The following is a 12,647-nucleotide window of genomic DNA, read 5'->3' on the forward strand; positions in this document are numbered from 1 at the left end:
TCTCAGATGCCTTGTATGTATTTTTATTTACCGTTGATGGGAAAAACTGCTTACTTCTGAAATGGTTTTCACCGCACTAGGGATAACGTGGCTATTTATTGAGAAAGCAATGGTGAAAAAATTTAGGATGTTTCATCATTGCCTAGTCCTCTTTAGAGATGCTGTCTCTGAAATACAGTGAGTATATCTGTACCTAATTGTAAGGACAGGCATGTCACACGTGAAACACTTGTTTTTGGTTGCTCTCACGTTTTGGTGAAATCCTCTTGTCCACTAGACTCTGCAAAGAATTGAGCACTGACAGTTCTGCTGGCTTTGGTTTAGAAACTGCTTCTCTGGATTGTCAGAAAATCAGATCTACAGACCAGTTCAAACATTGAATGAATATTTATGAAAATGTTTCATGGAGTTAATTTATTCTAGGAAGTAGTGCACTGGAAATTAATTATGAATGAAAAATCAGTGCAAATATAATTAATAGACTTACTGCTATAAAGAAGTGACATTTTTTTAAAGAAATATAAAAATTAATCATACCACTATAGATTGAACAAATCCAGTGTTGAATCATGTTGTATGGCTAGGCAAAGCCAAGTGTGTCTTTGGAGAGTAGGGATTAAAAAAAGACTTTGGAACAGACAAAAGATTCTGGATTTCAACTATGCATGCTATGAAAAAATATTTCCTTTTGAATTGCTTAAGTCTGCTGCCTGTTAATTTTATGGGATGTCTGTTCTACCTCATGGCATAAAAAATGGTGAATAACTGTAGCTTGTTTATGCTTTGTTCCCATGTAATTAATGTTTTTATAGCCTTCTGTCATGCTCCCCCCTTCACCAGTTTTTTTCCCTCTGTATGTTGTAGAAGCTGTCTTGAATCTCTACTCATCTAAGCAGTATCTCTGGTTTGTTGTTTGTTTGTTTGTTTGGTTTTTTTTTCCTGAGATGTGGAATATGGTATGTGTCATAATTTATACAGTGGCAAAATACAGTTTTCCTCTGTTCCTTCCCTGATAAATTCTAGTATTTTGTTTGTGCCTAGTGGCTCTTTGACAATGTTAACACTTTCAGAGAATAGCCCACATCATACAGGATTTATTTCTGTGTGCATCAGATAATTTAGACCTCACCACTGCTTAGTGGTGAGTTACACTTACAGGATGTAGGTCTTCCACATTTGTATTTCTTTCAGTAGTCAATGATGAATTTATTATGTCATTGCAGTGCTCCTATCAGAAGATCCTTTGATAAATCTCCACAGTCAGCTTTCATTTTCACTACTCTGGATAGTTTTGGTATCATCGATAAGCTTTGCTACTTCATTATTCACTTCTAAATCTCCTTCGAATGTGTTGAATGGTACTAGTGCTGGCACAGAGCTCTTGTGGGACATGGCCATTGGCTTTCTTCCAGTGTGGCAACTGCCTGCTTATGTGCCCACTTTTAGAGCCCTTTCAGCAGAGGTGTGACACTGCAGCAGTGCCCGCATGGAGTCAGCCCACTGCTGGAGCTGCTGCCAGGAGCCAGCACAGCAAGACATGCCTCGAGGACACAGGGAAAGATGCAAGTGGTTAATACTTTAAAAAATACACTATTATTATATGAGACACTTGGTTATGGTTATTTTGCAGGAAAAGCATTAGGGAAATGGCAGTATGGTCATAGTAAAGGAGCATGGGGAAATGTAACAGTGATATGGGGAAACCTGTTAGCATCTGCGGAAGATTTCAGCAGAGAGTGGTCTAGCTGAGCGCCCATGCTTCCTTCCAACCTGAATTATCCTATAACCCTGGAAACCTAGCAATGATCTCTCTTGTCCAGCTTGGCCGCTTAATCCAAATGCTCCTCCTATTAGATGCTGGCATGAAGCAGTGTGGGCTGTAGTAGAAAACTGCATGGTATAGAGGAGTGGAAAACAGTAAGAACAAAATTAAAATCCTGGAGATCACCTTTTACTTGGCTAAGAAATTCTAAATGTTTCTGGGGTGTTGCTGCAAGCAATCTGCTTGCTTCCCAAGTCCAGGATCAACTTCAAATCTTTTAGCATTAAATAGTCACTTTATTTTATGTGTTAAAGACTTAAGTGATCTGACCTTTTCAAACTGTTTAGTCTTTTAATCAAAATTTTATTCACTTCACTGTTCAGCATTTCCCCTTTATTAGTCTTCACTGCTGCTCTGGAGCCTGGTATGCTCTTTGTTATGCATTTGAGAGTACAAAATGCTTGACACGAATACAGCAACGCTCTGGTGGAAATCAGCCATTTTAAAAATCACCTCTTAGCATAACTTAATTTCATGGTCCTTTAACTCCCTACTGTCAAACATGCTCAATACCTGTACTTTAATTTTGCTCACATTTTTCTCCTAAATACATTTCTACCGTTAAATTGATAACATATGGTATAATCATTGTTTCTGAGAAGCAGTAAGAAAGATTTTCTTACTGAAAGGAGTTTTTATTTCCACATGGTTTGGATACATTAACGTATATAGCCAATTAAAATAAATTTCAAAGAACTATGCCCTAGTTCTTTGAAATTTATTTTAATTTCAAAGGACATTGAAATAGTTCTCTGATTTTATCTAGGAATAAATTTCACTGAAATTCAGATGTACTTTCCTTTTTCCTTTTTTTTTTTTTAAAAGTTATTCTAGTTTTATCCTGGCCAAAGGGTATTTTAGACTTAATGTTTATGGGAACATTAGAATAGTTAGATTTGTCCACATCTAGGCTTATCTAGCTCTATATGCTGTCTTAGCAGCCAACAGCATGTTCTCATGGAGGAGTAAGAGGCTAGAGCAAACATTTCACTAGGTTTTCCAGACAGTTTTCCAGACACAAACTTCCAGTTTCAATAGACCTGCAGTTTAAAGGTTTTGTTTTATTTGGTTGGGGTTTTTTGTTTGGTTGGGGTTTTTGGGGTTTTTTTTTGTTTCGTTTTGTTTTGCTTTGTTTTTAGTTAGAGCTGGTACCTATACCTTTATTTGTCTCCACATTTTTCTCTGATACCCTCATCACTTTTAAACCATGCACTTTCTGGGATCTGTGCAACCTGTGGCAATGTATTACAGAATTTGCCATTCCATGGTGTGAAAAAGTCTTTCCTTTTGATCATTTTCAACTGCTTCTTGGTCACTGGAGTGGCCCCTAATTCCTGTTCTTGGATGGTGAACAGTCTTTTCTATTTACTCTCTCCAAGCTGTGATTTCATCAGCTCCTGTTGCAGATTTCTTTCCATCCTGTTTTCAGTGACTTAGGACTGCTGTGAGTTCATTGTCCTTAATGAAAAAAAGTAATAATTTACATTGGAAGGATGCAGAGGAGTGGCAGACTTCAAATGTAACTTGTACCTTTCCAATATCACAACAATCAAGTCAGTCCAACAATTATTTACTTTGTTATGTATAGGCTTGATGACCTCAGGGTCTGTGGTGGGCTGTGAGGAATAGCACAGTGGAAATTGCTTTTTGTAATCTGTGTGTTGATGAATACCATTTCATTTAGCAAGTTAATAGTGACATTAGATAAACAATTCCAAGAAACAATGGTTAGTGATTTCTGAGAGTCTGCTGGAATTTCTTTTGAAGCTTTACAGAATTTCTTAAATATATTGTTTGCACAAGAATTATCTATGTGATTAGTTTTAAACAGAAAAATATTATGTAAGTAGCAGAATGACTGTGTTCATGCAGTTTTAAATTTAATGGATTGAATGTATGCTTCAGTAGGTACAGAGTCATCCTCCAGAAAATGCACTTTGGAACTTTTAGTCTATGAGATATGGCTAAAATGGGCCTGATTAGAAGTGATAAGAATTTATTTCACTGCCTTAATTAGCAAAAAATGTTTTGTTGTGAATGTGGCAATTTTTGATATCGACATTCACGTGTAATAACGGCACCAAAGTTGAGATAACACACAAAACAGCCAGCTTCCATCCAGACCAATACAGCACAGATTATCTGCGGTTACAAGACTTCCTACTGAAAAATGGAATGAAAACATGCTAATTTACTGCTGGTTTCACACAGCAGTCTTCTGATTGAGTAAAACAATAACAATTCCAGGTAAAAAAAGTAAAAAGGTAAAAAAACTAAAAAGGTAAAAAAAAGTTGTTATGACCTCATCTTTCCAACAGCTCTGCTTCTGGCAAGACATATGTCCCCCCAGGAGAGTGCTGGCAAGGTTCTGCAGTGCCACTGTGTTTCTGATTTGTTAACAGCTTGAATTTCAAATGCCGAATTGTGTCTACATGTCCTAAACCATTTATGAGATACCTTGCTGCAGAAGAGTAAACTCATTTGTGAAATGCTGTTGGCTGCAGTGATTCTGGATTCAGTTTTCCCGCCAAGTTTTGTAGTCAGAGAAGAGCCCTGAGCCACCACAAGAAACAAATATAACCCGGAAGGATATGTTGTATGCCCAGGTAGTGACTACAAACAGAAGAGAGGTGATGTTAGGTTAATATATAGCTTATTGTGAGTTATTTAGTTTTACTATAAAAAATCAGTATGTAAAATTTCACACTGGCAAGGAAAAGGGACGGCAAAAGCACAAATGTAATCACCAGCTAAGTATTTGTTCGGTCATTGTCAAACCCAACTTATTTGGCCTGTTTTAAATAGGCACCAAGTGTTTAAGGTTAAACATTAGATGTTTTTTGGTTCATCAGAGTTGTTTGAAATTTGTTTTTTAAAGTCTGTGTGATCTGTAGGTAGAGGGAAAGTGTTCCACACATTTTTATGATATGCTATTCAATACAATATTTCACATTTGTTGCAACAAATGTTGCCACAATGAAGCAGTAACTGAAATTGTAGTTGACAATGCAGTTCAGAAACTTGACCCTGAAGTGCTGTCCTACCTGTATAGTTACCTATGCTTATTTTGTTGAAGGCTGTCTTTTGTGGTCATCTTTTCTGTGTCTTTGATCCCTAATGCAAGCTGTTAGTCAAGAACTCTCCACTGCAAAGCTTTCCCCAGAGCATCAGGGCAGGGGTTACAGAAAGGCCCCAGTCTCTGCCTTATTTAAAGAAAAACAAAAAACAAAAAAACCCCAACCCAACAAAAACACACAAACACACACAAAACCAACAACAAAAAAAAAACCACCACAAAAAACCCTCACCAAAAGCAAAACAGTCTTGCTCTTTAAAGTCAGAAGTCTTTAACCACTAATGCAGGTAGTCATGTTGCTACCATATCTACATATACCCAGGGACAGGACTATTAGGGAGACAATAACTTGTTGGATTTATCAATTTGAGTGGGTACAATTTTTAGCTAGCTCTCAGCTATTTACAGAGGATCTGAAATCCTTGAAAACATTCAGCTGGAAAGATTTGGTTTTCCATGAAAAAGTAGTATCTGTTGGTATGGTACGATCTAGATATTACTGTGTGCTATTTACAGAATGTGTGCTACTTTTGATGAATAAAAATTTAGTCTCCAGGTTTCAAGTCAATGAAGAATTACCTCATGATTTGTTTTAATGGTCTTTCCTTACTTGGAAGCTGAGCAAGGCACAGGAAGAAGTATTTCAAATACCAAAATTAGATACCTAGATCTGTCACCTAATAGGTGTTTTAGATATTTGAAAGATGTAAATACAGCTACTCAAGTCCATTTCTGACTGATCAAATACTGTTGGCATCTCTAGGTGGCAGTCCTGTGTTCATAATATTACTTTTCTATGATATACAAATGCCTCCCTTTTGTATATTTCTGAGGTAGTAGAAGTGCTAACCAAATAACTAAGGCAGTGACGAGGTGGTCTCTGTTTCCCACAATTGCCCCCTTTGCAGAAGGAGCAGATGTAATGAGTGGTGGCATTAGGTCTCTTGCTTAAAAGAATGTTGCCACCAACATGCTGGTCCAGGTGGTCTAGGTAGCCCCCACTTGTCTTACCCATGGCACCCTGCCTGTGAGTGGCAGTTTTACTCAACACTTGCCTTCACTATACACTATGGTATATTCATTGTCAAAGACCATGCTCTTGTGGGTAGGGGTTATCTATACATTATCACTGTCTTTGAGATAAAACGATTTATTGCTAAAATTAAAGAAACTGGAAAATAAAAATTATAAGATTAATCTCCTGGGGAAAAAAAAAGAAGTATTAACAGCTACTGTATCAGACTGTTGACTCCTACCTGTAGCCACTTCTATCCTGCTTGTTCTCGATTAAGCTCAAGTGGTGCCAGTGCCTTTTTATTTTGTCAAACACAAACACTCCAGGATATCTTCCATTTCAGTTTCTCTTATTGGCAGTCCCACAGCCATAAACAAAGAGCTTTAGATAAATGGAGTTTGTACATGCTCATGGTAGGTGAACGTTTTAAAAATGAAACACTTATTTCACTTTTAAAGCTCTTTATGTAGCTGCTCTCCCTATTTAGTAATAGTACCTTTATGTTAGCCAGGAGCTATGAAAAAATCTGCAGTTTACTTCAAATAAATATCTAGTATTCCTCAGCAATCTTTCTTGTGGTCCTGCACCAGCTGAGTTGGAATAAGCTAAGCATCTATTTTTACACAATTCTATTTATATTCCAGTTGTCATTTTGAATTTTCTACTTAATAAACCCATTTCTTTAAAAAAATGATGTTAGTTCACATGTTATGCATACGGTCACTAGAGACTACTGAGGTTTTAAATTATAATTGTTTCTTGAGAAGAGGGAAGGAAAATTTAATGAAAATTAAGAGAAAGTAATAGGATATGTTCAATGCTGTTTCCTAATTCAATGTCTCCAATGCTTTGAATATTTTGTAGACAAAAAGAACCACTACAATATATAGGTATTTTTTCTTTTTCAGTGGAAGTAAGCTACATTTGTCTTTTTTGTTAGAAAACAAAATTCTGGGAATATGTCTGAAATCTTTAATAGATGCAAAACACGAGCAGCTCTCATGTTTTCTGTGTCTGGAAAAAAAAAAAGTATGAAGTTCACAGCATCCTCTGGAGCTTCAAAGGCCAATTGCTCTGCATGAAACAGAATGTAGATATTGTTGTCATTATGACTGTAATAATATTGTTGATGGGAATTTAATGTGAGCCAGGACCAAAGCAGAGTTTTAGGTTTTAGCTCAGAGAGATATTTTGGCAGGAATTTTAATAATGAAAGTAAAGCAATTACGTCTCCAGACATATTCTCTTTTAGCCTATAACCTGTGGTTTATCTCCCTTCCTCTTTCCCTCACAGTAAACCTCCAAAACTCTTCTTTGCTTCTTTCCAGAATTTAAGGTCATTTTTACTGAATTTTTGTTCATCATTGGGAGAGAAAAGACTGTTAGAGGTGAACTGTGGGCAAGATCTAAGAAGCAAAACTAAAAGAAACTTGGTTCTAGCTTTTATAAACAACTTTTTTAACAAAAGCTTGTTAGTTTTCTCTTCCCCAATATCACTCTGTGCCGAGGGAGCATTAAAGATTTATATACAGTTATGCCATTTCTGTGCTATCAGGAGTCTCTCTGCATCAGATAAAAATTCAAGGTGGCTTCACAAAGCATCTGGGTCTTTTGAGTCTCTGTAGAAGGGAAAATTTCCAAATCTATAATCTTGCTCCATGTTAGTGGGCCAAACACACCAGACTTTCAAGGGATTCATCAAACTTGATGCAGCCTAAGTGATGGGAAAATGTACTGAAGAAGAGACATAACTTGGTTTATGTTTTGGGCTTTTTTTATGGTGTTTTTTTTGTGTGTGTGCACAAAGATACGGTTTAGGGGAGCAACTTCTTTATTTTTAATAAATAATTTTTCATTCCTACTCCCACTACCATTTATGAGCACACAGGTAAGTAATAACATAACAGAATCCTGAAGTGTTTTCCCCAAGACTGCCTACCAAGAAATTCAGTTCTTGTTTCCAGTCACTTGTTGCTCAATGGTATAATTTATTACTACTTAGAATCCTTCAAACAGGAAGCAGTCTTTTAAAAACACTGAGGAAATTTATGATGAGTTAAATATATAAGGTTATTTTTTCGCATTACTCAAAATTCTGCATATGATCTGATTTATAGCATCTGTCATAGACTGAAATGTTTGAATAGTGCAATCAATGAACCCCCAAAATAAATAGTTGAAATAATCTTGGAAATAACAAAGACCTTAATCTGCAGCATCTGTAGGATTTATTTGCTGACCACAGTTCTTGGACTGGCATAATTTCAGTAAGACAAAAGTCAGCTCATGACATTTTCAAAGGGTTTGTTAAATAATAAATTCAAAATACAGCCTGCTGGATTTGTAGACTTGACAATGATTTAATAACTGTATTGTAACATAAATGCTAAACCAGAAGTATGATGAATGTGTCCATCAGCTTGTCACTGTGGTAAGGTGGTGCCTATTTCTATTAATATTTACATTTTTGTGAAAAACAAAGTGTGCATATAAAGCATCTGAGGTTTCAATACTTGTGAATGGTCAGGAGTCCTGTTCTTTGCTGTTTTCAGAGGCTCTGGAACAAAATCCTTTCGGAGGTTTCCACTATACTGAATGCACATGTGTCCACAGCAGTGGTTATCCACATTAGTTTTCTATACTTCTGCCAGCATCCAGCTGATGCTCATTATTTCCTCTTCTTTACCAGTTTGTTAGTGTTTCTTCCTGCTTTGGTTATATTCTGGGATAGCAGTGAAATTCAATAGCTAGTTTGGGAAGTTATATAGTCACTCTGGATTATTTCTTATTCTGAATGAATTAATTCTCAGTACTCCATGGAGGAAGCAACATCCTATTGGCTTCTGTAGGAATGGCAATGACAGGTCCATTACTGAGGTATAACTTCTAGCTGAGGGTTGCTCAATTGGAAAGCAGCTTTGCAGAAAATGGCCTGGGAGTCCTGGTGGACATGATGTTGAACGTGAGCCAGCAATGTGCACCTGCTGCAAAGAAAACAAATGGTACCCTTGCATTCATTAGACAAAATATTGCCACCAGGTCAAGAGAGGTGCTCTTTCCCTGGACTCAGCACTGGTGAGGCAATACCTGGAGTGCTCTGTCCAGTTCTGGGCTCCACAGACTGGTGTTTAAGCCCAGCCAGTAACTCCAAACCACACAGTTGTGCACTCACTCCCCTGCTCCCAGAGGGACGGGGAGGCGAATTGAAAGAATGTAAATCCCACAGATTGAGATAAGAACAGTCCAATAACTAAGGTGTAATACGAAACCAATACTGTCACCACCACCACCACCAGTAATAATAATGATAAGGGAAATAACAAGGGGAGAGAATATAAAACTAAAAAGGGAAGGCAAAAAACCCAGCAATAAACACAAGTGATGCACAATGCAATTGCTCGCCACCTGCCGACCGATACCCAGCCTGACCTGAGCAGCAATCTAGGCCTTCCAGGTGACTCTCCCCAGTTTATATACTGGGCATGATGTGCTGCGGTATGGAATACCCCTTTCTCTAGTTTGGGTCAGGTGTCCTGTCTTTGCTTCCTCCCGGCTTCTTGTGCCCCTCCTCACTGGCAGAGCATGAGACTGAAAAGTCCTTGATCAGAGTAAGCATTACTTAGCAACAACTAAAACATTGGTGTGTTATTAACATTGGTGTGTTATCAGCACTGTTCTCAGACTAAAGCTGAAACACAGCACTGCACCAGCTACTAGGAAGGAGAAAAATAACTGTTACAGCTGAAACCCAGACACTCTGGAGAGAGTCCAGTGAGGGGACACAAAGATGATGGACTGGAGCAGCTCTCAGAGCTGGGACTGTTTAGCTTAGAGACACAAGGGTATCTCATCAATGTGTATACATACCGGAAGAGAGGATGCAAAGAAGAGAGTGCTATGCACTTTTCAGTGGTGCCCAGTTGCAGGACCAGAAGCAATGGGTGCAAACTGAAACACAGGAGGTTCCCTCTGAATGTCAGGAAACACTTTTCACTGTGAGGGTCTGAGTACCAGCACAGGTTACCCAGGGAAGTTGTGGAATCTCCATCCTTGGACACATTCAAAAGCCGTCTGGATGTGGTTCTGGGCAAGTGGCTCTAGGTGTCCCTGCTTGAGCAGGCAGGTTGGACCAGATGACCTCCAGATGCCCAAGCATTCTGTGACTTTCACAGCTATTACCACGACCCACCATTGCCAGCATAGAGCCACCTCAATGGCAGTCTTTGAAAGATCCTGCGCTTACCTACTTGTTTTGCTGAGCAAATTGTGACTATTCCTCCATTTTGAGAGTGTTGTAACAGCATTTTTTTAAGCAAGCTAGGTACAGCCTGTTTTCCTGCATTTTTTCTGGGTTTTCTGAAAGCCTATTAAAAATGTCATGTAATTATGATCTCAAGGAAGAAAATATGCAAAGAAAATTGATGTTAGGCAACTTTCACAGGTTTATATAGAAAGAACAGCCAGGTGAAAAATTTGCTGGAGCAGCAAATTAGTGTGCTTAGTAATAACACATTTATGCTATCAGGGCCCAAAATGTAGTCTTACACTGGTGAAAATGAAATGTTAAGTAAGGAAAAGTTGATGTTTCCTATTCTGAAACAGGAGGCCAGCATTATGCTTGCTTTTATTTTCTGTGTATGTAGGCAAGAATGGACTACAAGATACATCTATTTTGCTGATGTAGATGGTGCTTAGTTTTTCATGGGTGAGCCTGCCTTGCCATTGCTTGGTGAATGTACGCTGTAACACTTTGAGCTGGCTTTGCCTAATGAAAAACTATGAGCTGACTAGGTATTTTTCAACATCCCATGTGTAATGAACTCATCAAACACCCTGTCAAAGATAAGCAGTGTCAGCAAAGCGTGGATGCTGGAACTTATAGCTGGTGATAAGTAATAAGTAATTATGATCAAGAATGCCCTGAGAAATAAAATTAAGTTGTTCATTCATAGAGAAATTTATCCTTGTACAGAAACTTACTGAAAATTCATAAGCAAATCACAATGTATCTGGGCAGCTTTCAGATCATTTCAGAACTCTGTAGAGTAGATTAAATATTTTTTAATGTAGTTATGTTTTTTTAACATCTTCTTTGGATTTCCAGAGTAATATTTTTAAAATCTTGCTGGTTCCATCTCTCTTGCATTTCACAGGACATTTGTACAAGAACAGAAGCATACAGAAGCCACCTGATAAAGGCCGAAGAGGTGTTTAATTACTTTAAAGTTTTGCGTACAAGGTGTTTGTGTTGAAATGCAGTTCTCTGAAGTCCTCAAAAGCATAGCATGTTATTTACTTTTCTCTACTGCAACTGCCTGCCATTTCACCTATATTTTTATTTCACGTTATTTCTCTGCACTGAAGATGCATATCTCATTAGCACTTTGTCTTGCTAAAGAAGACCTATGGATGCTATACTAATAACCTGAACAGAAAAAGACACTTGAGAAAATTATCAAAGTTCCTCTCCAGCCTTATAGCTTCTAACGTTATGGTCAAAAATAATGCCATCTAGATGTAGCAGGACAGCATGTGGTAATTCACTAGGTTTGTGTATTAGTCCTGCACACTAGTGGAAATGCCTTTCCATATTCTAGTAAATACTTTTATTAAATGTGAATATTTTGGAGAACCCTCACATGAGAATATTTTCCTAGTTTTAACAAGTAATTCCCTTGACAGGTTTCTGTTTCCCATTTTAGAATCCCAAGTCCCTCTTTTTCAAATACTCTAATCCAATAACATATTTATTATTGCCATGGTGTTTACCCTTTTGAAGGTAACAGGTTTCTTTTCATTACATTCCACTAGGATTTTATTAGATGCCCAAAAAAGGCCTGATGAGTTACAAAGTTGCATCTTTTTTTCATTGGTTTCTAAAAAATATTTCCTCTGCTTTCATAGAAACTTCATAAAAATAATTTATCTCAAAAAGAATGACATATGAAATACATAGATTTCTCTCTTATACAAGTGTCATCACTAGTTTGATCAGTGAATTAATTTTTTCTCATCTGATAAAATATGGATTTTTTAATTTTTTTTTTTTTTTTTTTTTTTCTTTTTAAACGCCCTGCAAGGGAAGAATGAGAAAGAGAAGCTTCTTGTCAAATCTTAGGTTGGTTCTCACATTTCAACATATTCTGAAGCCCTACATGTGATTCATATAGTCAAAGTAGTTATAACAATAAAAAGGTATTCATATGAAATTAAACTACAGATTTTAAAATGTCTGCTAAATGACTGTCCGAAAACCTCATTGCATACATTTTTGTATTCAAAAAGTTGTCAATTTTTGCCTGTCTTATTTAAAATCATGCGTGTTTCCTTCAGAATAGATAATAAATTATTACTTGGTGGAAAATTTACCTTATAAATGTCAACTTCATACTTCAGGCACCTTTGAATTTTATTTTACTTTCTGAAAAATATATTAGAAAACTTACTCAGTTTTGACTTGTGTTCATTTTCTACATGATAAGCATGTTAAGTCAGTGGAGTGTGGTTTTCAGTAAGACTATCAACAACATCATAGCTTTCAGAAATAGGAAAAATAGATTTGAAGAGAGTGAGGAATGTAGAAGAAAAGCCACAACCTCTTTTTATTTTCTGACAGAAGTGAAAAGCTGATTCAGATAGAAATGGTACATTCTTTCTTGAACCCTCTATCTGTCAAGGCTGACCTAAGATGCAAATCACTGTATTCCAAATCTCCATATTTGTCCCCTTCTATA

The sequence above is a fragment of the Strigops habroptila genome, chromosome 10 (genome assembly GCF_004027225.2).
Source record: "Strigops habroptila isolate Jane chromosome 10, bStrHab1.2.pri, whole genome shotgun sequence".
In the NCBI taxonomy this organism is placed as follows: domain Eukaryota; kingdom Metazoa; phylum Chordata; class Aves; order Psittaciformes; family Psittacidae; genus Strigops; species Strigops habroptila.